General features: G+C 47.9%; 1 pseudogene; it reads left to right on the forward strand.

Moving 5' to 3' along the window:
• Nucleotides 1-806: 806 nt before the first annotated feature.
• Nucleotides 807-21,745, forward strand: LOC112072211 (polypyrimidine tract-binding protein 2-like; annotated as a pseudogene).
• The last annotated feature ends 592 nt before the right edge of the window (nucleotides 21,746-22,337 follow it).

The raw sequence follows: 22,337 nt of genomic DNA on the forward strand, positions 1-22,337 counted from the left end.
GTCCATAGCTTATGCCTGCTCATACCATAACCCCACACCACGTGGCACTCTGTTCACAACATTGACATACATTGCCCACACAACGCCATACATGTGGTCTGCGGTTGTGAGGCCGGTTTGACATAATGCCAAATTCTCTAAACGAAGTTGGAGGCGGCTTATGGTAGAGAAATGAACATTAAATTATCTGGCAAAAGCTCTGGTGGACATTCGTGCAGTCAGCATGCCAATTACACGCTCCCTCAAAACTTGAGACATCTGTGGCATTGTGTTGTGTGACAAAACTTCACATTTTAGAGTGGCCTTTTATTGTCCCCAGCACAACGTGCACCTGTGTAATGATCACGCTGTTTAATCAGCTTCTTGATATGCCACACCTGTCAGGTGGATGAATTATCTTGGCAAAAGAGAAATGCTCACTAACAGGGATGTAAACAAATGTATGCACAAAATGTGAGAGAAACCAACACTTTACATATTGGGTTTATATTTTTGTTCAGTGTATATGTGTAATATAGCCATGCCCATCTTTGATATAGGCACACGTAGCACAACCTAGAGTCACATTAAAAGGATAAACAAACAGACCTATAGCCTAAAAAATAAAACCCAACAACTCAATGTTCACAGCAAATGATGTAGACTAATTAATGACAATGCATCAATTTAAAGCCTCTATGAAGTACAAAATAGCGTACCATTATGTCTTAAAATGTTCAAATTGGTTTTACAGAGAAAAATACATGCTGCTGCGTGTAAAACGAAACACGTTTTTTGTTCGACTATTTCCGCCGGGTTCGATTATTTTCGCCAAGCTCTCAAGTCCCTCCATTTTGTTGTATGTTGTTTGTGCTGTTGGCAAGAGAAGTGCAAAAAAAACTGTGTCGTTTATAACGATATTCTAGCAATGGACGGGTATGTATTGGCCATCTATGTGTTGTTCATGAACGATTCATCATGCGCGGCAATATTTAGTTGATTCAATTCGAGTAGCTTGCTTACCTCACCCTAGATTGGTTTTTATTTAAGCTAAGGGTAGCTAGCTAACGTTACGTTAGCTTGGCTAGCTAACGTTAGCTAACTCCTGGCTGGGCATGTGAACTGCCAGACGGCGATGGCAAGTTAGCTTTAGTTAGATAACTAAAAGTATATTTTGCTTTTGCAACTGTTAAGAAACCAGCTAGTAAATTGACTGGGCAATCACGTTCAGCTAACGTGAGTTAACTAGCTAGCTCAAGCTAGTCTTAAGAAATGAGGACCACTCAAGCATGACAAAGTGTGTCGTCACTTGTCCGGTGATCATTAATTTTATCCTTTGTTGATCGGAATTGTAGCTAGCGTAAGCTATCCACTCACAAAGCTATCAACACCGTTAAACTACAAAATCCCTGGCTAACGTGCATTGCCATACAGGTTACCCATTTTATATGTGTAACTAGGAGTTCACTAGCTAACGTGTGTGCTGGTGTGGAGAGAGAGAAACGTTTGTCACTGGTGGTTTTCTTTTTGCATGTAGCCACGACACTAACGTTAGCCTGCTAGCTAACTTCCTTAGCTACTAGCTAGTTGAACTCCAGATAAGTAAAGAAGCGGCGGCATGCTGCTATAATTGTGGAACGATTTGGCTTAACGAGGTAGCTAATCATTCTGTTCCCTCTCTTTTTCAGTATGGGAGATGTTGCAGTTGGTGTGAAGGTAAGCTTCAGCCCAATGCCCTCTCTATGGCAAGTAGCCTGGTGGTTAGAGCGTTGGGCCAGTAACCGAAAGGTTGCTGGCTCGAATCTCCGGAGCGGACAAGGTACAACTCTGTCGTTCTGCCACTGAACCAGGCAGTTAGCTCACTGTTCCCCGGTAGGCCGTGATTGTAAAATAAGAACTTGCCTAGTTAAATAAAGGTAAAATATGTATATATTTATTTATGGCAAAGGTTATAGCTAGTTAGATAAATGGAAACCATATCTTGAAATTCCCTTTCATTGCTATGGCAATACAAAAATATTTTTTCTTTCCCAGTTGAGTTGTTACATTAGGCTACATCAGATTAATGTATCTCATGCTGGTCAAGGTTTGCCTCCATCCAGTTTTTTGACCCCTGGAGTACTTTATGGGCAGATGCCTGACACACAACTCAAATTTACCTCTCTCCCATTGACAACAATTGTTTAAAAAGTTGTGCTTTCAAGTCAGGATCTGGGCATAGACCTAGTCGTATGAGTACAGAATCCTAAATGTAACTTACTACTGTTGAGAGAGTATCTAGTATCGGGTCCAAAAAATACAGCTACATTTCAAGTCCTCATTTCTAGCTTTCATGATATTAGAACAACAGTAACTAAATAGGAACAACTTAAGTCGAATCTGTTTAGGGAGAAACTTGTTCTCTTATAAATGCTCGGTGATCCTGTACCCTTCCAACTTGATTCGTGTCCAATAACCCTTGTTCCATCTGGTGCAAAACAAAGGTAACTTCCTCTAATGGAAATACTCTTTATAACAAACCTGGGCTTTGCCTCTGTGTTTATTTCATCAATGTTTCACGTCCAAAATAAAGTTTGCTTTGAGAAGCGTTCCTTTCAGCTACATTCCCAGCCCTGGTGTGAATTAGCCTTGGCCTAGTTGTCACGTTTTTAAGCTAGACAACTTACTAAAATGTATTTGTGGACTCTGGCCTTACAGAGTTTATTGCGTCTATACATTTTGTTAGAGAGAAAGAACATTTCAGACAAAAATAGAAAAAAGCTTAAGACCCAGGCCTGTTAGGTGGGTCTCTAATGGCTCCAGGCATAGCATTGCTGTCCCGTCTGTCAGTTTTAGCAGGACTCTGAGCGCGTCAGCCACCAACTGCAGCCCAGCGGACAGACGGTTCAGAGCCTTCTGGGATTTCCCAGATGAAATGACATGTCTGACATCTTGAGACTACATGAGATTAAGCTGACTGACACTAGAACCCAAAAAAAACGAGGCGACTCTTTCTGGTTTTATGTCCCCCCTCTGTTTTCTCTGACTGTCCAGAGAGAGATCTGTATTTCATTGTCGTCTTTCAGGGGCTCTGCTTGCTCTCAATTTCTTTCTTTCTCTCTCCCTCCCACTTTCTCTCGTTCTCTTATTCTCTCCCTCTCTCTTTCTCTCTTTGTTTTCTTTCTCCAGAGAGGATCAGATGAGTTGATGTCAACCAGTGTCTACAACAGTGGATCTGAAATGAGCAGTATCAGTGGTAAGTTTGGGGTTCTCCCCCCCCCCCCCCAGCCCTCTCTGAAGAGATATTTGCATAAGTAATTTGACCGTGTTCCAACGGCATTCAAATAAGTCAAAGGATTAATGAATGTTTGAAGTAGAACGGCTGTATTGGTCAATGTCTTCCTCACGGCAGGTGTTTCAGTATGTGTAGGTGGACACACGCTAGCATGTGACTGAAATAGAGATGCAGTGCATTTCAATAGGCTAGATCTCTTCAGAACATGGCTGTAATGTCTTAGAGAAACTATAGTAAGGTATTTAAAAATAAACATTTTAACAGGCAAGTCAGTTAAGAACAAATTATTTTTTTACAATGACGGCCTACCGGGGAACAGTGGGTTAACTTCCTTGTTCAGGGGCAGAACGACAGATTTTTACCTTGTCAGCTCAGGGATTCGATCCAGCAACCTTTCGTTTACTGGCCCAACACTCTAACCACTAGGCTACCTGCCGCTGGGGCTGAAGAGAATGAAGCCTGACACGGGTTGACTGGGAAAAGTTTCTGTATTAATGTAACATGAAATCCTCAACAAAACATTAGGAGCACCTGCTCTTTCTATGACATAGACTGACCAGGTGAATCCAGGTGTAAGCTATGATCTCTTATTGATGTCACCTGTGAAATCTATTTCAATCAGTGTAGATGAAGAGGACAAGACGTGTTAAAGAAGGATTTTTAAGGCTTGAGACAATTGAGACATTGTGTATGTGTGCCATTCAGAGGGTGAACGGGCAAGACAAAAGTTAAGTGCCTTTGAACGGGGTATGGTAGTAGGTGCCAGGCGCACCGGTTTGAGTGTGTCAAGAACTGCAACGCTGCTGGGTTTTTCATGCTCAACCGTTTCCAGTGTGTATCATGAATGGTTCACCAACCAAAGGACATCCAGGCAACTTGACAAAACTGTGGGAAGCATTTAAATCAACATGGGTCAGCATCCCTGTGAAACGGCTTTCGACACCTTGTAGAGTCCATGCCCTGATGAATTGAGGCTGTTCTGCGGGCAAAAGAGGGGGGGTTCCTAATGTTTTGTACACTCAGTGTATATTGCATTCAGATGCCAAATATAGTATTATACTTTAAATGTTTGAGGAACACTAATACTGAAGTTGAGGTATGACGTGTTCGTCCATCGTAAGAGGATGGAGTCTAGTGGTGTTCATTCCATGCTCCTCTTTAGTTAGTGGGTGTTTTGTGCTTTCTGAGGGGTGGCTTTAGAGCAGGATTGGGACAATAAAAGCTGTGTCTTCTATCTAGATGTTACAGCCAATGGGAGCGACAGTAAATCCAATGGGAGCGACAGTAAAAAGCTGAGAGTGGAAGACCGGATGGAGGCCCCTCCCTCTCGTGTGCTCCACATCAGAAAACTGCCCAATGAAACTTCAGAATCGGAGGTCATTGCCCTGGGGTTACCTTTCGGGAAGGTCACAAATATCCTGACGCTTAAGGGGAAAAACCAGGTGAGTGTGCCCAGATAGAGGAACAGGCAATCAGCAAGGTTTTACTCAGCCCAAAATCTATACGAAAAATAAGCCCACAACGGGAGGAATTTTTGTATGTAGGTCAATGAGTGTCGAAATTGGTTAATAAAAAATGTACTTGCTAATTTGCTACGTGAGTTCTTTTTGATCTAATAGAAGTTACGTAACGGTTAGGTTGTTACAAATTCACTGATATAAGTGGACATGTGTCATTTTGTGAGTGGGGAGAGGGCGGGGGAGGGAGGGTTGAGGAGGAGGCTTGAAACGCTGGGCATCTTGTTATGTATTAGGTCCACACAGTTATACTTATGTCTTAACTTCTGAAAGTTAACGTTGGACTAACAAGCTTGTATGCAGAGTGGCACCAGAATTAAAATAAAAACATATTTTTGTAGTTAATAAATCCAATTTAAATGGTACCTTTATTTAACTAGGCAAGTCAGTTAAGAACAAATTCTTATTTACAATGACGGTCAAACCCGGACGACGCTGGGCCAATTGTGCGCCGCCCTACAGGACACCCGATCATGGCCAGTTGTGATACAGCCTGAATTTGAACCAGGGTGTCTGTAGTGACACCTCTAGCACTGAGATGCAGTGCCTTAGACCACTGTGCCACTCGGGAGCCCAATCATGTCTTCTCTAATAAAAAATCTCTCCCTAATTTCTGAATCAAGTAATGTCAGTAGGCTACAGTAGCATATGCTTTGGAGGGGCAGGTAGCCTACACAGGCACAAACACTGGCAAAGATTTTTAGCTGGCAGGCAGACGCTGGAATATGTATCTGAGTGACAGAGTAAGGGCTTTGCACAGGCACTATGTTGTTGTTAACTGGTTCCCATGCTTTTAGAATAAAGGTTCTGTTCCGTAACAGTGTGCATCACTTTCGTTCTGATTCTGTTCGTTGACAAATTTATTTTTCTGTTCTCTTGCTTGAACCGGTTCCAACTCCTGCTTGAAAGAGGAGATGGCCTCAATGGCGCTGCCCCAGCTGTCACGGACACTAATATGGCACAGTAACAAAGATACTATGGCCTGTAGTTCACATGCGTATCTGCCCTCTCATTGGCTAGAATGGTCCCACCTGATCTCGCCTGCCTTCCATCTTTGAGGACATCTTTTTCCATTGTTAGAGCGGTCAGTCGACTGTCCTGTCAATTTAATAGACGATCTTTGGCCCAGAATAATACAGCAGCCAATTTAGATTGTGTTCTCTGTCAGGGGCTTGCCAAAGATTGAATGTCTATCTTTCAAGGAGTAGGCTATGGTCGGTTGGCCCTTTGTCCTTTCTTGTGTGACCTCTTGTCTGATTCATAATTGCCTGTGTTTTAATCCATTCTTATTCCTTGTCACAAGGATTTAAAAAAACTTTGGCTGTGTTTGTTTGTCTGACATGAATGTCGTGTTTACAATTTTGTTGCATTAATCGCCATGTTTTCGTTTATGTCCCACTCCCTGTCTATAAAGTATTTTATGATACCAGGGTTCCAGACTGCTACCATTTAATCACATTTTGCGACCCTTTGACTTGGCTTAGCAAGTAAAAAAAAATTTTTAGGAGGCTAAACCATATTTTGGTCAAACCGTAAAGTACATTATCCACATGATTCCTGTGATGAGTGTCTACCTGCCCCTGGTACCTGTTTCCTACTGATGCAGTCGCGCGAACCACTCTTAGTTCCCAGGGGGGGAGGATGCTCTCGGAGAAAGAAAAGCGTTTCGGATTGTATAACAAAATTGCCTGAAAAACACAGCTCTCCTGTTGTCACAGTTGAAGAAAGGAGCTTATTAGTTTTCTGTTGGTATGAATACTTTTTTCTTCTTCTCTGCTCTCAATTTTGAGCTCAATAGCAACTATCTTACAACCAAGATATTTGATATGGCTTTGAGATACGGAGCGAGCGAACTGCGCATTTGGTCTTTGCGATTTCATAGGCCTTCATTGAGTGGTAGACGACAACAGCAATATTCTAGTTATTCTATTATAGTTACAGTTAGCCATCTAGCTAATGTGTTTGAGTTATTCCGGTGGAGAATTATCTCTAAAATTAATTACAATATGATATTAGTGCACATAAAGATGTAGGCGAATTCATTTTATTGAACATTCCCCCCCCCCCCCCCCCCAAAAAAAAAAATAGGTGTAAAATATTATAAAAATATACAAAACACTTTTTTGGGGGGTGTGACCAAATCGTAGGCTGGTGCCTCCAACTGGAAAAACTTGGTGCCGCCCGGGGAAAATGTTAGTCTGGAACCTTGGCTACAGACGTGGTACAGTTTCATTGAACTGTATCATAAGACTTCATAGGATGCCATTGGGTATATAGCCTAACAGAAGACTAAATGCTGTTTCTATCTATTGGTCTTCAGGCTTTCTTGGAGCTGGGGACAGAGGAAGCAGCAATAACCATGATCAACTACTACTCTACTGTGACACCGCATGTTCGGAACGTCCCCGTATTCATCCAGTATTCCAACCACAAAGAACTCAAAACAGATAGTGGAAACCAGCGGGCCCAGGCCGTCCTGCAGGCGGTGTCAGCGGTCCAAGGAGGAGGTACTCCTACGTCAGGCTCCATTGCAGATCTAACCGCTGCATCAAGCCCTGTGCTCAGAATAATCATTGACAACATGTTCTACCCAGTCACTCTGGATGTGCTGCAGCAGGTAACCTACATTTACTATGTATTTTTCGTTTTTCTAATAGGTTTGTCAGTCAGATGGCAGATTTATGAATGCAATATACATTTTTTCCCCCTTGTGATTATCCTCCATTTTGTACAGATGTGATCAGAATCAATGGCGCTGTACTGGATGGCAGCCGTTTTGCAAGCTCCGACCAAACTTTGCTATTTGTGATTTATTTTTGCTTCTTTTTGCTTTATTTTCATGCACTATTAAATGTATGCACTATTAATTCTTACAACCGACGACAACTTTTGAACATCAGACCAACAGTTACTTACTCCATATTCAGCTTCTACTTCTACTCACCTTCCCTGGGCTCTCTGTAATTCAGACCCAATTTTCAGGCTACCCAAGCGGAAACGTCGGCTTTAGAGGCAAAAGGGGGTGGAGGATCCTGGTGAGATTAAGGCAAAGGTAAAATCAGCCACCTCTGCCCCCTCCCCTCCAATCCGCTGGCCAACATACAGTCACTCGACAATAAGATGGACGACCTCCGATCGCAGATTTGCTACCAACAAGAGTCGGAACTCCCCCCATCCACATCGACAGGCCTGCAGTGGAGCAGGTCGAGAGCTTCGAGTTCCTTGGTGTCCAAATCACTAAAGACTTAAAATGGCCCAAAGAAGACACAACAGCATTAAGAACAGATAAAATGGGCCCTCAAATTCCTCTGTACCAGTTGAGAGCATTTTGACTGGCTGCATCACTGCCTGGTATGGCAATGGCACCGCCCTCGATTGCATGGTTCCACAGAGGGTGGTGTGGACAGCCCAGTACATCACTTGGGCGGAGCTCCCTGCCATCCAGGACATCTATATCAGGAGGTGTGGTAAGGGGGGGACGCGAAAAACCGGACAGGAAGATCACGTCAGTGACTCAACCCACTCAAGTGACGCACCCCTCCTAGGGACGGCATGAAAGAGCACCAGTAAGCCAGTGACTCAGCCCCTGTAACAGGGTTAGAGGCAGAGAATCCCAGTGGAGAGAGGGGAACCGGCCAGGCAGAGACGGTGCCTTGCCATTCACATTGTTATTGATTATTGTACTGTTGGGTTTTGAGTTTGCATGAAAGGCATTTCACTGTACTTGTCACTTGCATGTGACATTACAACTTGACTACCACCTCCTGCCCTTTCATCTCAGTACAAAATGATGTTTTATAACAGTAGTTTCATATCACATCTGATAGTTATACATCAGCTATTTCCTAGAGGTTGTATTTTCAATATTTTTGTATTGCTGCTGGGTTTTTTTTTCTTCGGGGGTCAGATCTTCTCAAAGTTCGGCACTGTCATGAAGATAATCACATTCACCAAGAACAATCAGTTCCAGGCTCTGCTGCAGTTCAACGACCCACCGACCGCCCAGCAAGCCAAAATAGTGAGTGGAACTTTTCCATTGTTCATTATCAATTTGTTATGTACTTTTTTTAGTTTTATAATTTGTATAGTTGCTGTTTTGCAAAGATTTCCGGTTATACTTCACTTATCATTACATATGGCAAATAAACTCAAGTGGGATCGTTCCATTGTTCCTCAGGCCCTGGATGGGCAGAACATCTACAACTCGTGCTGTACGCTCCGCATCGATTACTCCAAGCTGGTCAACCTGAACGTCAAGTACAACAACGACAAGAGCCGTGACTACACCCGGCCAGAGCTCCCTGCAGGGGTACGGCAGCCTGCCATGGACCGCCAACAATGGCTGCTGCCTTCCAGGGCAAGGACTCCAACTCTCTCCTCGGTAAGATCCCAGTAGATCCCCCCCCCCCCTCTGCTCGGTAAAGATCCAGTAGACCTCCCCCTCTCTGCTCGGTAAGATCCCAGGTAGACCCCCCCCCTTCTCTCTCCTTCGGTAAGATCCCAGGTAGACCCCCCCCCCCCCTCTCTCTGCTCCGGTAAGATCCCAGGTAGACGCCCCCCCCCCCTCTCTCGCTCGGTAAGATCCCAGGTAGGGCCCCCCTCTCTGCTCGGTAAGATCCCAGGTAGACCCCCCCTCTCTGCTCGGTAAGATCCCAGGTAGACCCCCCCCTCTGCTCGGTAAGATCCCAGGTAGACCCCCCCCCTCTGCTCGGTAAGACCCAGGTAGACCCCCCCCCTCTCTCTCTCGGTAAGACCCCAGGTAGACCCCCCCCCTCTCTGCTCGGTAAGATCCAGGTAGAGCCCCACCCCTCTCTGCTCGGTAAGATCCCAGGTAGATCCCCCCCCCTCTGTCTCGGTTAAGATCCCAGGTAGACCCCCCCCCTCTCTGCTCGGTAAGATCCCAGGTAGAACCCCCCCCCTCTCTGCTCGGTAAGATCCAGGTAGACCCCCCCCCCCTCTCTGCTCGGTAAGATCCAGGTAGACCCCGCCCCCTCTCTGCTCGGTAAGATCCCAGGTAGACCCGCCCCCTCTCTGCTCGGTAAGATCCAGGTAGACCCCCCGCCTCTCTCTGCGGTAAGATCGCCAGGTAGCCCCCCCCCCTCTGCTCGGTAAGATCCCAGGTAGACCCCCCCCCCTCTCTGCTCGGTAAGATCCCAGGTAGAACCCCCCCCTCTTGCTCGGTAAGATCCCAGGTAGACCCCCCCCTCTCTCTCCTCGGTAAGATCCCAGGTAGACCCCCCCCCCCCCGCTCCTCTCTGCTCGGTATAGATCCAGGTAGACCCCCCCCCCTCTCTCCTCGGTAAGATCCCAGGTAGGGCCCCCCCTCTCTGCTCGGTAAGATCCAGGTAGACCCCCCCCTCCTCTGCTCGGTAAGATCCCAGGTAGACCCCCGCCCCCTGCTGTCGGTAGATCCAGGTAGACCACCCCCCCCCTCTGCTCGGTAAGACCAGGTAGACCCCCCCCCTCTCTCTGCTCGGTAAGACCGGCCAGGTAGACCCCCCCCTCCTGCCGTTTCTAGACCCACCCTCTCTGCTCGGTAAGATCCCCAGGTAGATCCCCCCCCCCTGCTGGTAAGATCCCAGGTAGACCCCCCCCTCTCTGCTCGGTAGATCGGCAGGTAGACCCCCCCCCTCTCTGCTCGGTAATCCAGTGACCCTCTTGCTGTAAGCCAGGTAGACGCCCACCCCCTCTCTGCTCGGTAAGATCCAGGTAGACCCCCTCCTCCGTAAACGGAGACCCCACTCTCTGGCTCGGTAAGATTCCCAGGTAGGAGCCCCGACCCCACCTCTCTGCCTCGGTAGAGTCCCAGGTATGACCGGCCTCTCCCCTCGCTGTGGATCTGCTCAGGCTTATATGAGATGCCAGGTAGAGTACCCCCCCCTCTCTGCTCGGTAGAATCCCAGGGTAGACCCCCCCCCCCCTCTCTGCTGCGGTACAGTCCCATGGTAGACCCCCCCTGCTCTGCTCGGTAAGATGCCAGGGTAGATATCCCCCCCATCTCTGCTCGGTAAGATCCAGGTAGACTCCCCTCTCTGCTCGGTAAGATCCAGGTAGAACCCCCCCTCTCTGCTCGGTACGATCGCAGGTAGACCCCCCCCCCCTCTCTTGCTCGGTAAGATCCCAGGTAGACCCCCCTCTCTGCTCGGTAAGATCCAGGTAGACATCCGCCCCCGCTGCTCTGCTCGGTAAGATCCCAGGTAGACCCGCCCCCCCCCCCCCCCTCTTGCTCGGTAACGGATCCCAGGTAGACCCCCCCTTTCTCTGCTCGGAAATCCCAGGTAGACCACCCCTTCTCTGTCGTAAGAATCTAGGTAGACCCCCCCCATCTCTGCCTCGGTAAGATCCCAGGTAGACCCCCCCCCCCCTCTCTGCTCGGTAAGATCCCCAGGGTAGACCCCCCCCCCTCTCTGCTCGTAGATTCGCAGTAGACCCCCGCCCTGCTCTGCTTTCGGTAAGGATCCCAGGTAGACCCCCCCCCCTCTCTGCTCGGTAAGATCCCAGGTAGACCCCCCCCCCTCTATGCTCGGTAAAGATCCCAGTAGACCCCCCCCCCTCTCTTGCTCGGTAAGATCCAGGTAGACCCCTCCTCTCTGCTCGGTAAGATCCCAGGTAGACCCCCGCCTCTCTGCTCGGTAAGTATCCCAGGTAGACCCCCTCCTCTCTGCTCGGTAAGACCGCCAGGTAGCCCCCCCCCTGCTCTCTGCTCGGTAAGACCCCAGGGTAGACCCCCCCCTCTCTGCTCGGTAAGATCCCGGTAAGATACCCACCCCTCTCTGCTCGGTAAGATCCGCAGGTAGACCCCCCCGCCCTCTCCTGCTCGGTAAAGATCCAGGTAGACCCCCCGCCCCCTCTGCTTCGGTAAGATCCCAGGTAAGACCCCCCCCGCTCTCTGCTCGGTAAGATCCAGGTAGACCCCCCCCCTCTCGCTTCGGTAAGATCCGCGTGTAGACCCCTCCCTCTCTGCTCGGTAAGCAATGCCCAGGTAGACCCCCCTCCTCTCTGCTCCGGGCTAAGATCCCCAGGTAAGCCCCCCCCCCTCCCCTCTTTGCTCGGTAGAGTACCCAGGTACACCACCCCCCCTCTGCTCGGTAAGATCCCAGGTCGACCCCCCTCTCTGCTCGTAAGGATCCCAGTAGAAACCCCGCCTTCTGCTCGGTAAGGATCCCAGGTAAGAACGCCCGCCCCCCTCTCTGCTCGGTAAGATCTCAGGTAGACCCCCCCTCTTTCGAGCCTCTGTACTGCTTCTTATTTCTCTCTCCATCACTCCCCTTTTTCTTCCCCTCAGTCCGAGTTCTCTGCTCGGTAAGACTCCCAGGTAGACCCCGCCCCTCGTTCTGCTCGGCTTAAGATCCAGGGTAGACCCCCCCCCCCATCTCTGGCCGGTAAGATCCCAGGTAGGAGCCCCCCCTCTCTTCTAGCTGTTCCGGGGTAAGATCCCGGTAACCCCCCCCTTACTGCTGTCCTACACGCAGGGGTAACGATCCCAGGTAGACACCCCCCCCCCTCTGCGCTGCCTGTTAACTCCCCCCTTGCTCAGGCGTTAAGATCCCAGGTAGACCCCCCCCCTCTCTCTGCTCGGCTTATAAGATCCCAGGTAGACCCCCCCCCCCTCTCTGTCGGTCGGTATAGAGATCCCAGGTAGCCCGCGCCCTCTTTCTGCTCGGATTGTAAGGGTAAGATCCCAGGTAGATCCCCCCCCCTGCTCGCGTCGCCCCGTGGTAAGATCCCAGGTAGACCCCCCCCCTCTCCTCTCGGTAATGACTCCCAGGTAGACCCCCCCCCCTCTCTGCTCGGAGACAGGTAGAGCCTTGGTAATCTCCCCAGGTAGACGCCCCCCCCCCTCTTCTGCCTGCGTAATTTAGATCCAGGTAGACCCCCCCCCCCTCTCTGCTCGGTAAGCATCCCAGGTAGACCCCCCCCCCCCTCTCTTGCTACGGTAAGATCCCAGGTAGACCCCCCCCCCTCTCTGCTCGGTAAGATCCCAGGTGCCCCCCCTCTCTGTACGGTAAGATCCCAGGTAGACCCCCCCCCCTCTCTCTCGTGGGTAAGATCCAGGTAGACCCCCCCTCTCTGCTCGGTAAGATCCCAGGTAGACCCCCCCCTCTCTCTCGTAAGATCCCAGGTAGACCCCACCTCTTGCCTGGTAAGATCCCAGGTAGACCCCTCTCTGCTCGGTAAGATCCCAGGTTAGCGCCCCCCCCCTCTCTGCCTCGGTAAAGGATCCCAGGTAGACCCCCCCTCCCTCTCTGCTGGTAAGATCCCAGGTAGACCCCCCCCCCTCTCTGGCTACGTAAGATCCCAGGTAGACCCCCCCCTCTGCTCGGTAAGCCCCGGTAGACCCCCCCCCTCTCTGCTCGGTAAGCCCAGGTGACCCCCCCCCTCTCTGCTCGGTAGATCCCAGGTAGACCCCTCCTCTCTGCTCGGTAAGATCCCAGGTAGACCCCCCCTCTCTGCTCGTCAGATCGTAGTCCCCTTATGCTCGGGGATCCAGGTAGACCCCTCTCTCAAGATCCGGGTAGACACCCCCCCCCCTCCTCTGCTTGGTAAGGTCGCGGGTAGACCCCCCCCTCTGCTTGGTAAGATCGCGTGTAGATCCCCCTCTGCTTGGTAAGATCGCGGGTAGATCCCCTCCTCTGCTTGGTAAGATCGCGGGTAGATTCCCCTCCCTCTGCTTGGTAAGATCGCGGGTAGATCCCTCCTCTGCTTGGTAGATCGCGGGTAGATCCCCTCCCTGCTTGTAAGATCGCGGGTAGATCCCTCCTCGCTTGGTAAGATCGCGGTAGATCCCCTCCTATGCTTGGTAAGATCGCGGTGTAGATCCCCCTCCTCTGCTTGGTAGATCGCGGGTAGATCCCTCCTCTGCTTGGTAAGATCGCGGTAGATCCCCGTCCTGCTTGGTAAGATCGCGGGTAGATCCCCTCCTCTGCTTGGTAAGATCGCGGGTAGATCCCCTCCTCTGCTTGGTAAGATCGCGGGTAGATCCCCCTTCTGCTTGGTAAGATCGCGGGTAGATCCCCTCCTCTGCTTGGTAAGATCGCGGGTAGATCCCTTCCCCCCCTCCTCTGCTTGGTAAGATCGCGGGTAGATCCCCCCCCTCCTCTGCTTGGGTAAGATCCCGGGTAGATCCCCCCTCTTCCTCTCTTGGCGTGTTCTTTGGGACTCATGGTGTCTGGAAGTTGAAGCGTGACACTGGTTTAGGGGCCAGCTCTGCTTTTTAACATCTCTGGTTCTGTGAGGTCTGTCTCTCTGCTCATGTTTGTTAACATGGTCCTTGTCTAGTGTCAGGTGAATCACTATTACTGGACTGTCTGTACCCGTCTACCTGACTGCCAGGGAAACATTTGTTTTACTCGCCAGGTCTGGGTGGGCAGACTTTGCATATTTTCCACCTTTCTGTTGGTCCTAAAGGGAAATCTCTGCCCTCACTAGCCCAGGTGACCTTTCTGTTGGTCCTAAAGGGAAATCTCTGCCCTCACTAGCCCGGGTGACCTTTCTGTTGGTCTAAGGGAAATCTCTGCCCTACTAGCCAGGGTGACTTTCTGTTGGTCCTAAAGGGGATCTCTGCCCTCACTAGCCCAGGGTGACCTTTCTGTTGGTCCTAAAGGGAAATCTCTGCCCTCACTAGCCCAGGGTGACCTTTCTGTTGGTCCTAAAGGGAAATCTCTGCCCTCACTAGCCCAGGGTGAGCTGAATTCATCCTTGGCTACTTCATGTTGGGTCTAATTCCTGAGCCCTCTGACCTCTCCAGGTGCCTGAGCCCGCTGAATGCCGCGGCGGCGGCGGCTGCTGCTGCAGGGAGGGTGGCTCTGTCTGGTCACTCTGGCTCCAGCGGCGTGCTCCTGGCCTCCAACCTCAACGAAGAGGTCAGTAATGATCTGTCTACCCCCTCCAGACGTAGGCCAAACTCTTATCAAAACCAACACTATCTCCTCTTTCTCCATCTCTCCATATAAATGTCAGAGCCTGCCAGTGCAGTCTGAGCCTCTCTCCTTCTCCTTCTGTCTGCCATGTTAACACTCTATCGCTCCTCTGTCTGCATGTTAACACTCTAATCTCTCCTCTGTCTGCCATGTTAAACTCTAATCTCTCCTTGTCTGCCATGTTACGCTCTAATCTCTCCTCTGTCTGCCATGTTAACACTCTAATCTCTCCTCTGTCTGCCATGTTAATACTCTAATCTCTCCTCTGTCTGCCATGTTTAACACTCTCATCTCTCTCTGTCTGCCATGTTAATACTCTAATCGTCTCTTGTCTGCCATGTTAACACTCTAATCTCTCCTCTGTTGCCATGTTAACACTCTAATCTCTCCTCTGTCTGCCATGTTAACACTCTAATCTCTCCTCTGTTGCATGTACACTCTAATCTCTCCTCTGTCTGCCATGTTACACTCTAATCTCTCCTCTGTCTGCCATGTTAACACTCTACTCTCTCCTCTGTCTGCCATGTTAACACTCTACTCTCTCCTCTGTCTGCCATGTTAACGCTCTAATCTCCCCTCTGTCTGCCATGTTAACGCTCTAATCTCTCCTCTGTCTGCCATGTTAAGCTCTAATTCTCTCCTCTGTCTGCCATGTTAACACTCTAATCTCTCCTCTGTCTGCCATGTTAACACTCTAATCTCTCCTCTGTCTGCCATGTTAACACTCTACTCTCTCCTCTGTCTGCCATGTTAACACTCTAATCTCTCCTCTGTTCTGCATGTTAACACTCTAATCTTCTCTGTCTGCCATGTTAACACTCTAATCTCTCCTCTGTCTGCCATGTTAACACTCTACTTTCTCCTCTGTGCCATGTTAACGCTCTAATCTCCCCTCTGTCTGCCATGTAAACACTCTAATCTCTCCTCTGTCTGCCATGTTAACACTCTATCTCTCTCTTGTCTGCCATGTTAACACTCTAATCTCTCCTCTGTCTGCCATGTTTAACGCTCTAATCTCCCCTCTGTCTGCCATGTTAACACTCTAATCTCTCCTCTGTCTGCCATGTTAACACTCTAATCTTCCTCTGTCTGCCATGTTAACACTCTAATCTCTCCTCTTGTCTGCCATGTTAACACTCTAATCGTCTCCTCTCCGCCGTGTTGAGCTGAAGCTGGTTAACACTCTAATCTCTCCTCTCTCCGCCGTGTTGAGCTGAAGCTGGTTAACACTCTAATCTCTCCTCTCTCCGCCGTGTTGAGCTGAAGCTGGTTAACACACTCATCTCTCCTCTCTCGACATGTTGAGCTGAAGCTGGTTATCTCCTCTCTCCGACATGTTAACACACTCATCTCTCCTCTCTCCGCCATGTTGAGCTGAAGCTGGTTATCTCTCCTCTTCTCCGACATGTTAAAACACTCATCTCTCCTCTCTGTCATGTTGAGCTGAAGCTGGTTAACACTCTCCTCTCTGCCATGTTGAGCTGAAGCTGGTTAACACACTCATCTCTCCCTCTGTCATGTTGAGCTGAAGCTGGTTAACACACATCTCTCTGCCGTGTTGAGCTGAAGCTGGTTAACACACTCATCTCTCCTCTCTCATGTTGAGCTGAAGCTGGTTACACTACTCTCTGTCATGTTGAGTTGAAGCTGGTTAACCATCTCCTCTCTCTGTCTGCATGTTGAGTTGAAGCTGGTTAACTCTCTCTCCTCTCTGCCATGTTGAGCTGAAGCTGGTTAACTCTCTCCTCTGCCATGTTGAGCTGAAGCTGGTTAACTCTCTCCTCTGCCATGTTGAGCTGAAGCTGGTTAACTCTCTCCTATTGTCTCTCTTTCTCCTTTTGCTGTACTGTACTGAGATGTAACTGTCCTCTCTCTCTCTCCTGACTTTACCTCTGTTCTCTGGAGAGGACCCCGTATTTCAGATACTTTGACTTGCAGTTATTGTTTTGGGGCCCCACACCCTGTTGACATGTACGTCTGTGGGGTCAAACATGATCTATGGATGCCATAGTGCTTCCAGGTGGTTTCCTGTCTGTTCTTGCATGTGGATGATACTAACCAGAGATTTGACTGCTTTCTACTAGTTAGTTATCTTCTTTCATACCCTTTATACACACCGAATGATCCTGGACTTCATGCGCTAGCCTATCGCATGCCTTTTTTGTTTCTTCATTGCTAGGCTATAACTCGTATGATTTTGACATTGACTGTACCTTACCCATGTTTGTCAAGGGATGATTTACATTTGGCCCAGTTTATTTGCTTGTTTAGTTGTGTAAAGTACATGAACCAGTCAGTCTGACCAAACTCCTGCATCATTTCCTGTGTACTGACCTGTATTTTAATTTGTCTCCCTCCCTTACTTTGTTTTTTACATTTGCATTTTCTTCCCTCTCTCTCTCCCCATACCTACCTACCTACCCACCCACCCTTCATCCTCTCTCTCCCTCCCCAACTACCTACTCTTCATCCCTCACTCCCTCCTCCCCAACTACCTGCCTTTCATCCCTCTCTCGCGCCTCTCTCCCACCTACCTACCCTTCATCCCTCCCCACTACCTACCTCTCGCGTCTCTTCCCTCCCACCTACTACCCTTCATCCCTCCCCTCCTCTCGCGCTCTCTCCCTCCCCACCTACTACCTTCCATCCCTGGCCCCCTCTCTCGCGCTCTCTCTCTCCTCCATCCATCCATCCCTCCATCTCTATAACCCTCTGCTCATGCTTGGTGCTTGAACAAAACCTGTTCCATCGGAACCAACCTTTATCCCCAAATTAACTGCCTTGAACCATACTCCATGACCACCTTCACCATTCTACGGGAAACCACCCTCCTCCGTTCTGGATGATCTGTCCATCTCCGCTCTCTACCTCCGCTCCGACTCTTCTACCTGTCTTCCTGTCTTCTGCTGCTTGCTCTCTTCTCTTCTAAAGATGGTTACGCCCCAAAGTCTGTTTACTCTCTTCGGTATGTTGTCGTTAGCTTTCTGTTGCTTATTTCTGTTCTAAAGAGACCTTCACTTTTTATTTTGTTCTTTTCCATATTGCACTAATTGTTTTGACTTGTAGTTTTTTGTTGTTGCTCCTCTGTTACATTTTGGTTTGGTTCTCTGTCTCTCTTTGGCTATTGAAATTGACCCATCAATAGATTTGTGTTAATGCATGGTACATTGATTTGGCATAGCCTGTACAGTAGTTTAATTAGCCAAACATGTCATTAACTTATCTGTTTATGGGGATGTCTCAATCTATCCTTAACACACACACATCTCGTCAACATCTCTTCAAATGTTAATTCTGATGAATGATATCTAGCCTACATTCAGACTCTCTCTCTATCTAGCCTCTTACTCTGTCTCTGCCTTGCCTAAACTTTCCCTCTATCTCAAGTGCTAAAGTGTTTCCTCACTGTCTCCTCTTCCTCCTCTTCCTCGCCCTCCTCTCGTCTGCTCATGACTTTAACCTAGGGGTGTATGGTGATGCCCAGAGGGTGAAGATCCTCTACAATAAGAAAGACAGTGCTCTGATACAGATGGCTGATGCCAACCAAGCCCAGCTAGGTAAGGCCCCGGCCCCGGCTAGGTAATGCCCCGGCTAGGTAAGGCCACGGCTAGGTAAGGCCACGGCCCGGGCTAGTTAACATGGTCCTCCTCCATTGTCTCATGTTTATTGACTGATAAAAAGGACATCTCCCCAGATTTATTTAGTGTCTAGTTGATTGATTGTTCCATTCTTTTTGAAGTAGATTCTCTCCTAAATGCGGGGGGGGGGGGGTGATTGTCTTGGGACACAAGTACTGCTATATAAAAACTCACTCGGTACAAATGAAATGCTTCCAGCTATGAGTCACCTGAATGGGCAGAAGATGCATGGGAAAGCCATCAGGGTGGCTCTGTCTAAGCACACCTCGGTGCAGCTGCCAAGGGATGGACTGGATGACCAGGGCCTCACCAAAGACTTCACTAACTCCCCCCTGCACCGCTTCAAGAAGCCCGGCTCCAAGAACTTTCAGAACATTTTCCCTCCCACCACTACTCTTCACCTCTCCAACATCCCGTAAGTCTACCACATGGCCCCTACACTACACACTGATCTAAGAACAGTTTTGTATTAACTCATAATGGTTATTGTTAGGATTTGGACATGGTAAACACCTCCTGTGTCTAGTGTATTCCCCTAGACACTGATTTTAAGGACAGTTTTGATCTTTCTCACTAGGATTTGGGGAGGGTCATCTGGTCATATGACCCTGGGGGGAGGGTCATCTGGTCATCTGACCCTGGGGGGAGGGTCATCTGAGGCAACATCTATACCTGGAAGAAAAGTTAAGGGAACTTTATCTCTAAGGGAATACACCAACAGACACAGGATCTGCTTACCATGTCCAAATCCTAACAATAACCATTATGAGCTAATACAAAACTGTTCTTAGATCAGAGTCTTAGGGCTCCCGAGTGGCGCAGCGGTCTAAGGCACTGCATCTCAGTGCTAGAGGCGTCACTACAGACCCTGGTACGATTCCAGGCTGTATCACAACCGGTCGTGACTGGTAGTCCCATAGGGCGGCGCACAATTGGCCCAGCGTCGACTGGGTTTGGCCCGGGTTAGGCCGTCATTGTAAAATAAGAATATGTTCTTAACTGACTTGACTAGTTAAAGAAAAGTTTTATGGTCTTTTGTCTGGGTTGGCTGTGTCCTTAAAATGCTAAGTTCACGTGTTTCCACAGAACGGATGTAACCGAGGAAGACCTCCGACTGCTGTTCTCCAACGCCGGGGGAACTGTGAACGCTTTCAAGTTCTTTCAGTACGTCTCTCTTCACCACTATATAATAACAGAACTGAGCTACGGTTGTTCTTCAATTGGTTGTGAATGAACTTGAGAATTGATTCCGACACGCCGTAGCTCTGTGGCTAGCTCCAGGGAGTGACGAGACTCGCCGAGCCTGTGTTCCTGTCCATTCTGTGGGGCTGCGGGGTGGTTGAGAGCAGAGCAGAATATACACTACATGCTGATGGAACGGTTTGCGACAGATCCAAGTTGTATTTCGATGTGTTCAACCATTCTTCTCTTCCCAGGGATCACAAAATGGCGCTGCTCCAGATGTCGACGGTGGAAGAGGCCATCCAGGGTCTGATCGACCTCCACAACTACAACATGGGTGACAACCACCACCTGAGAGTGTCCTTCTCCAAATCCACCATCTAAACCGGCATAACGATCCTCCACAACATCGCTTTCTGTTTTTCCCTAGCAGATTTTGGCTGGCATTTGTTAACCCTGTTGTTGACTCGTTCCAGACGCTTGAGGACCACATTTTGACCTTATTGTTTCTAAGTGTTATCAGTCATTCCTTCAGAGAGAACCAGAAACTCAAATCGGGGGGAAGAAATTGTTGTACTTCTATGTTTTGAGGACATTTTAACCCCTTCACCTGATTCCGACCCCTGTGTTAGTCCCATACCCCCTGATCCTGAACCCTGTGTTAACCCCATACCCCCTGACCCCTGTGTTAACCCCATACCCCATGACCCCTGTGTTAACCCCATACCCCATGACCCCTGTGTTAACCCCATACCCCATGACTCCTGTGTTAACCCCATATCCCCTGACCCCTGTGTTAACCCCATACCCCCTGATCCTGACCCCTGTGTTAATCCTATAACCCATTTGTATGATCAGCAAACTTTTTGCCTTTTCTACCTTCTCATTACGAAGGTTGGATGAATGGACATGGGCGCCTCTTTTGACTATGATTAGTTCTACAAGATATGTGCCTTACCAGACTATCAATTATTTTTACATCCAAATATTGACATGAATCCCTGTCTGATTTTGAGGCACATTAATTTTGATGTGAAATTTAACATGATTTGTCTCTTCTCCTGTGTAGTTTGTATGTTTCTGCCACCCAAGTTTTGCCTTTTTCAGTTGCTGTTCAATTTGTGGAGTTTTTTTTTTTCTCCTTTTTTTCGTTAAATTCACTGCGGTTGTTGTGGAGTGGGGAACAATATGAGATTGAAGTTGAGGCAGTCTTTTATTTTATTTTAGATAATTTAGACCACGTTGCTTGGAGGTTTCTTGTAGACAAACAACGAACAATACCGATTTAACCCTAGTTTATTTTCCCCATTTTTTTATTTTATTTTTTAGTTTACACATTTTACTAAAATAGTCTTAATGTGCTATTTATAGGTTTTTACTTCCCTTGTTTTTCATCACATTCATGTACATGGGTAAGAGGTGAGTGGTTTTCTAAGCTTCTACTGCCTGCTCTCTCTAGTTCTTGGAATAAAACATATATTTGTAATACTTTACTAATTTGAACTGCACTTAACTGTCACAATATCGTCATTACACACGACACAAAGCAAATGTCATGACAATATTAGGACTGTTTTGTGACGTACAGTTTCAAATAAAGTGATACCAAAACTCTGCTGTTGCATGTGTTGGAAGGAGGTTAGAACCTGTTGTGACGTCAACGTGTTGCTGTTAGAGGAGGGACAACCCTGGTTGGGACCAAAGTTTGTGCCTTTTTTAGTCTTTTTAATTTACAGTTGTATCACAAAGGAAATGAATCAACATTTGAATGAACCTCTCTGATATATTTTGTATATCTGGGAGGAGAAAAAAATAAATAAGGTAAGGTACAGGACCTGATTCATTATCAACGACATTAATTCCTTATACAGTTATTTTAAGCAGACCTACATATAATACCCGCTATGGTTTTTAAGAGTCCCACAACCTCAATTTGCTGGATAAACGTATCTTAAAAATGTATGTTTTCAAGAGGGAAAAAGTCGTATATTTTCTATATTAGTTACATTTTTACATCTCTGGAAATGTAATATTCAGATATAGTTTGGAAGCGGCACAATTAAAATAATTTTCTAACAAATTCGGGAGATTTGGTCGGGCTTGTTTTAGATGTTTCTCTTCTATCGTGTGTTCTGCTTTTCCTCTGTAGCATGTTCAATAAACTAGCTCTGTATTCACTTCTGTCTCTGCGACCTTTTCCTCTGTAGCATGTTCAATAAACTAGCTCTGTATTCACTTCTGTCTCTGCGACCTGCTCATATTTTCTCCACTCATCGCGTATATATTATTTTGATTGTATTTTATTCAGATCCCCATTAGCTGTTACTAAAGTGCAGCTACTCTTCCTGGGGTCCACACAGAACATTACGTTATACAGAACAATAATAGACAAGATAAGCACATTGCTTACCTTTACAACAGGAGTATAGCCTACCTGGCTAGCATGAAAATGAACCACGGGAAAAGCGTCCTCCATTCGCTATTTAAATGCATAGTATTACTTTTCCCATGGCCCTGTTCCGAGACAGGTGCATGTATGTTTAGATAAGGTTTGTTTGTATCAACTAAAGTGGCCAAATAACTTCTTAAAATTAAGCACATTAATTTGCTTTACAACCGGTGTAGAGCCTAACTGGCATACATAGGCAGCCTGTGGGTTTCAAGTTTGGGGAAGATAATTTTCACCATAAAAATACACCTTTTATAATTAAGCATTATATGCATAATCGCATTTGCGGTCCCTTTTGAGAACAATATTTTCCCGCTAATTGATGGCATTTTGGAACATTCGCGCTAATAGCCTACTGCCGTGTGCGCAGTGATGCGC

Source organism: Salvelinus sp. IW2-2015, unplaced genomic scaffold (assembly GCF_002910315.2).
Source record: "Salvelinus sp. IW2-2015 unplaced genomic scaffold, ASM291031v2 Un_scaffold1856, whole genome shotgun sequence".
Classification (NCBI taxonomy): Eukaryota; Metazoa; Chordata; class Actinopteri; order Salmoniformes; family Salmonidae; genus Salvelinus; species Salvelinus sp. IW2-2015.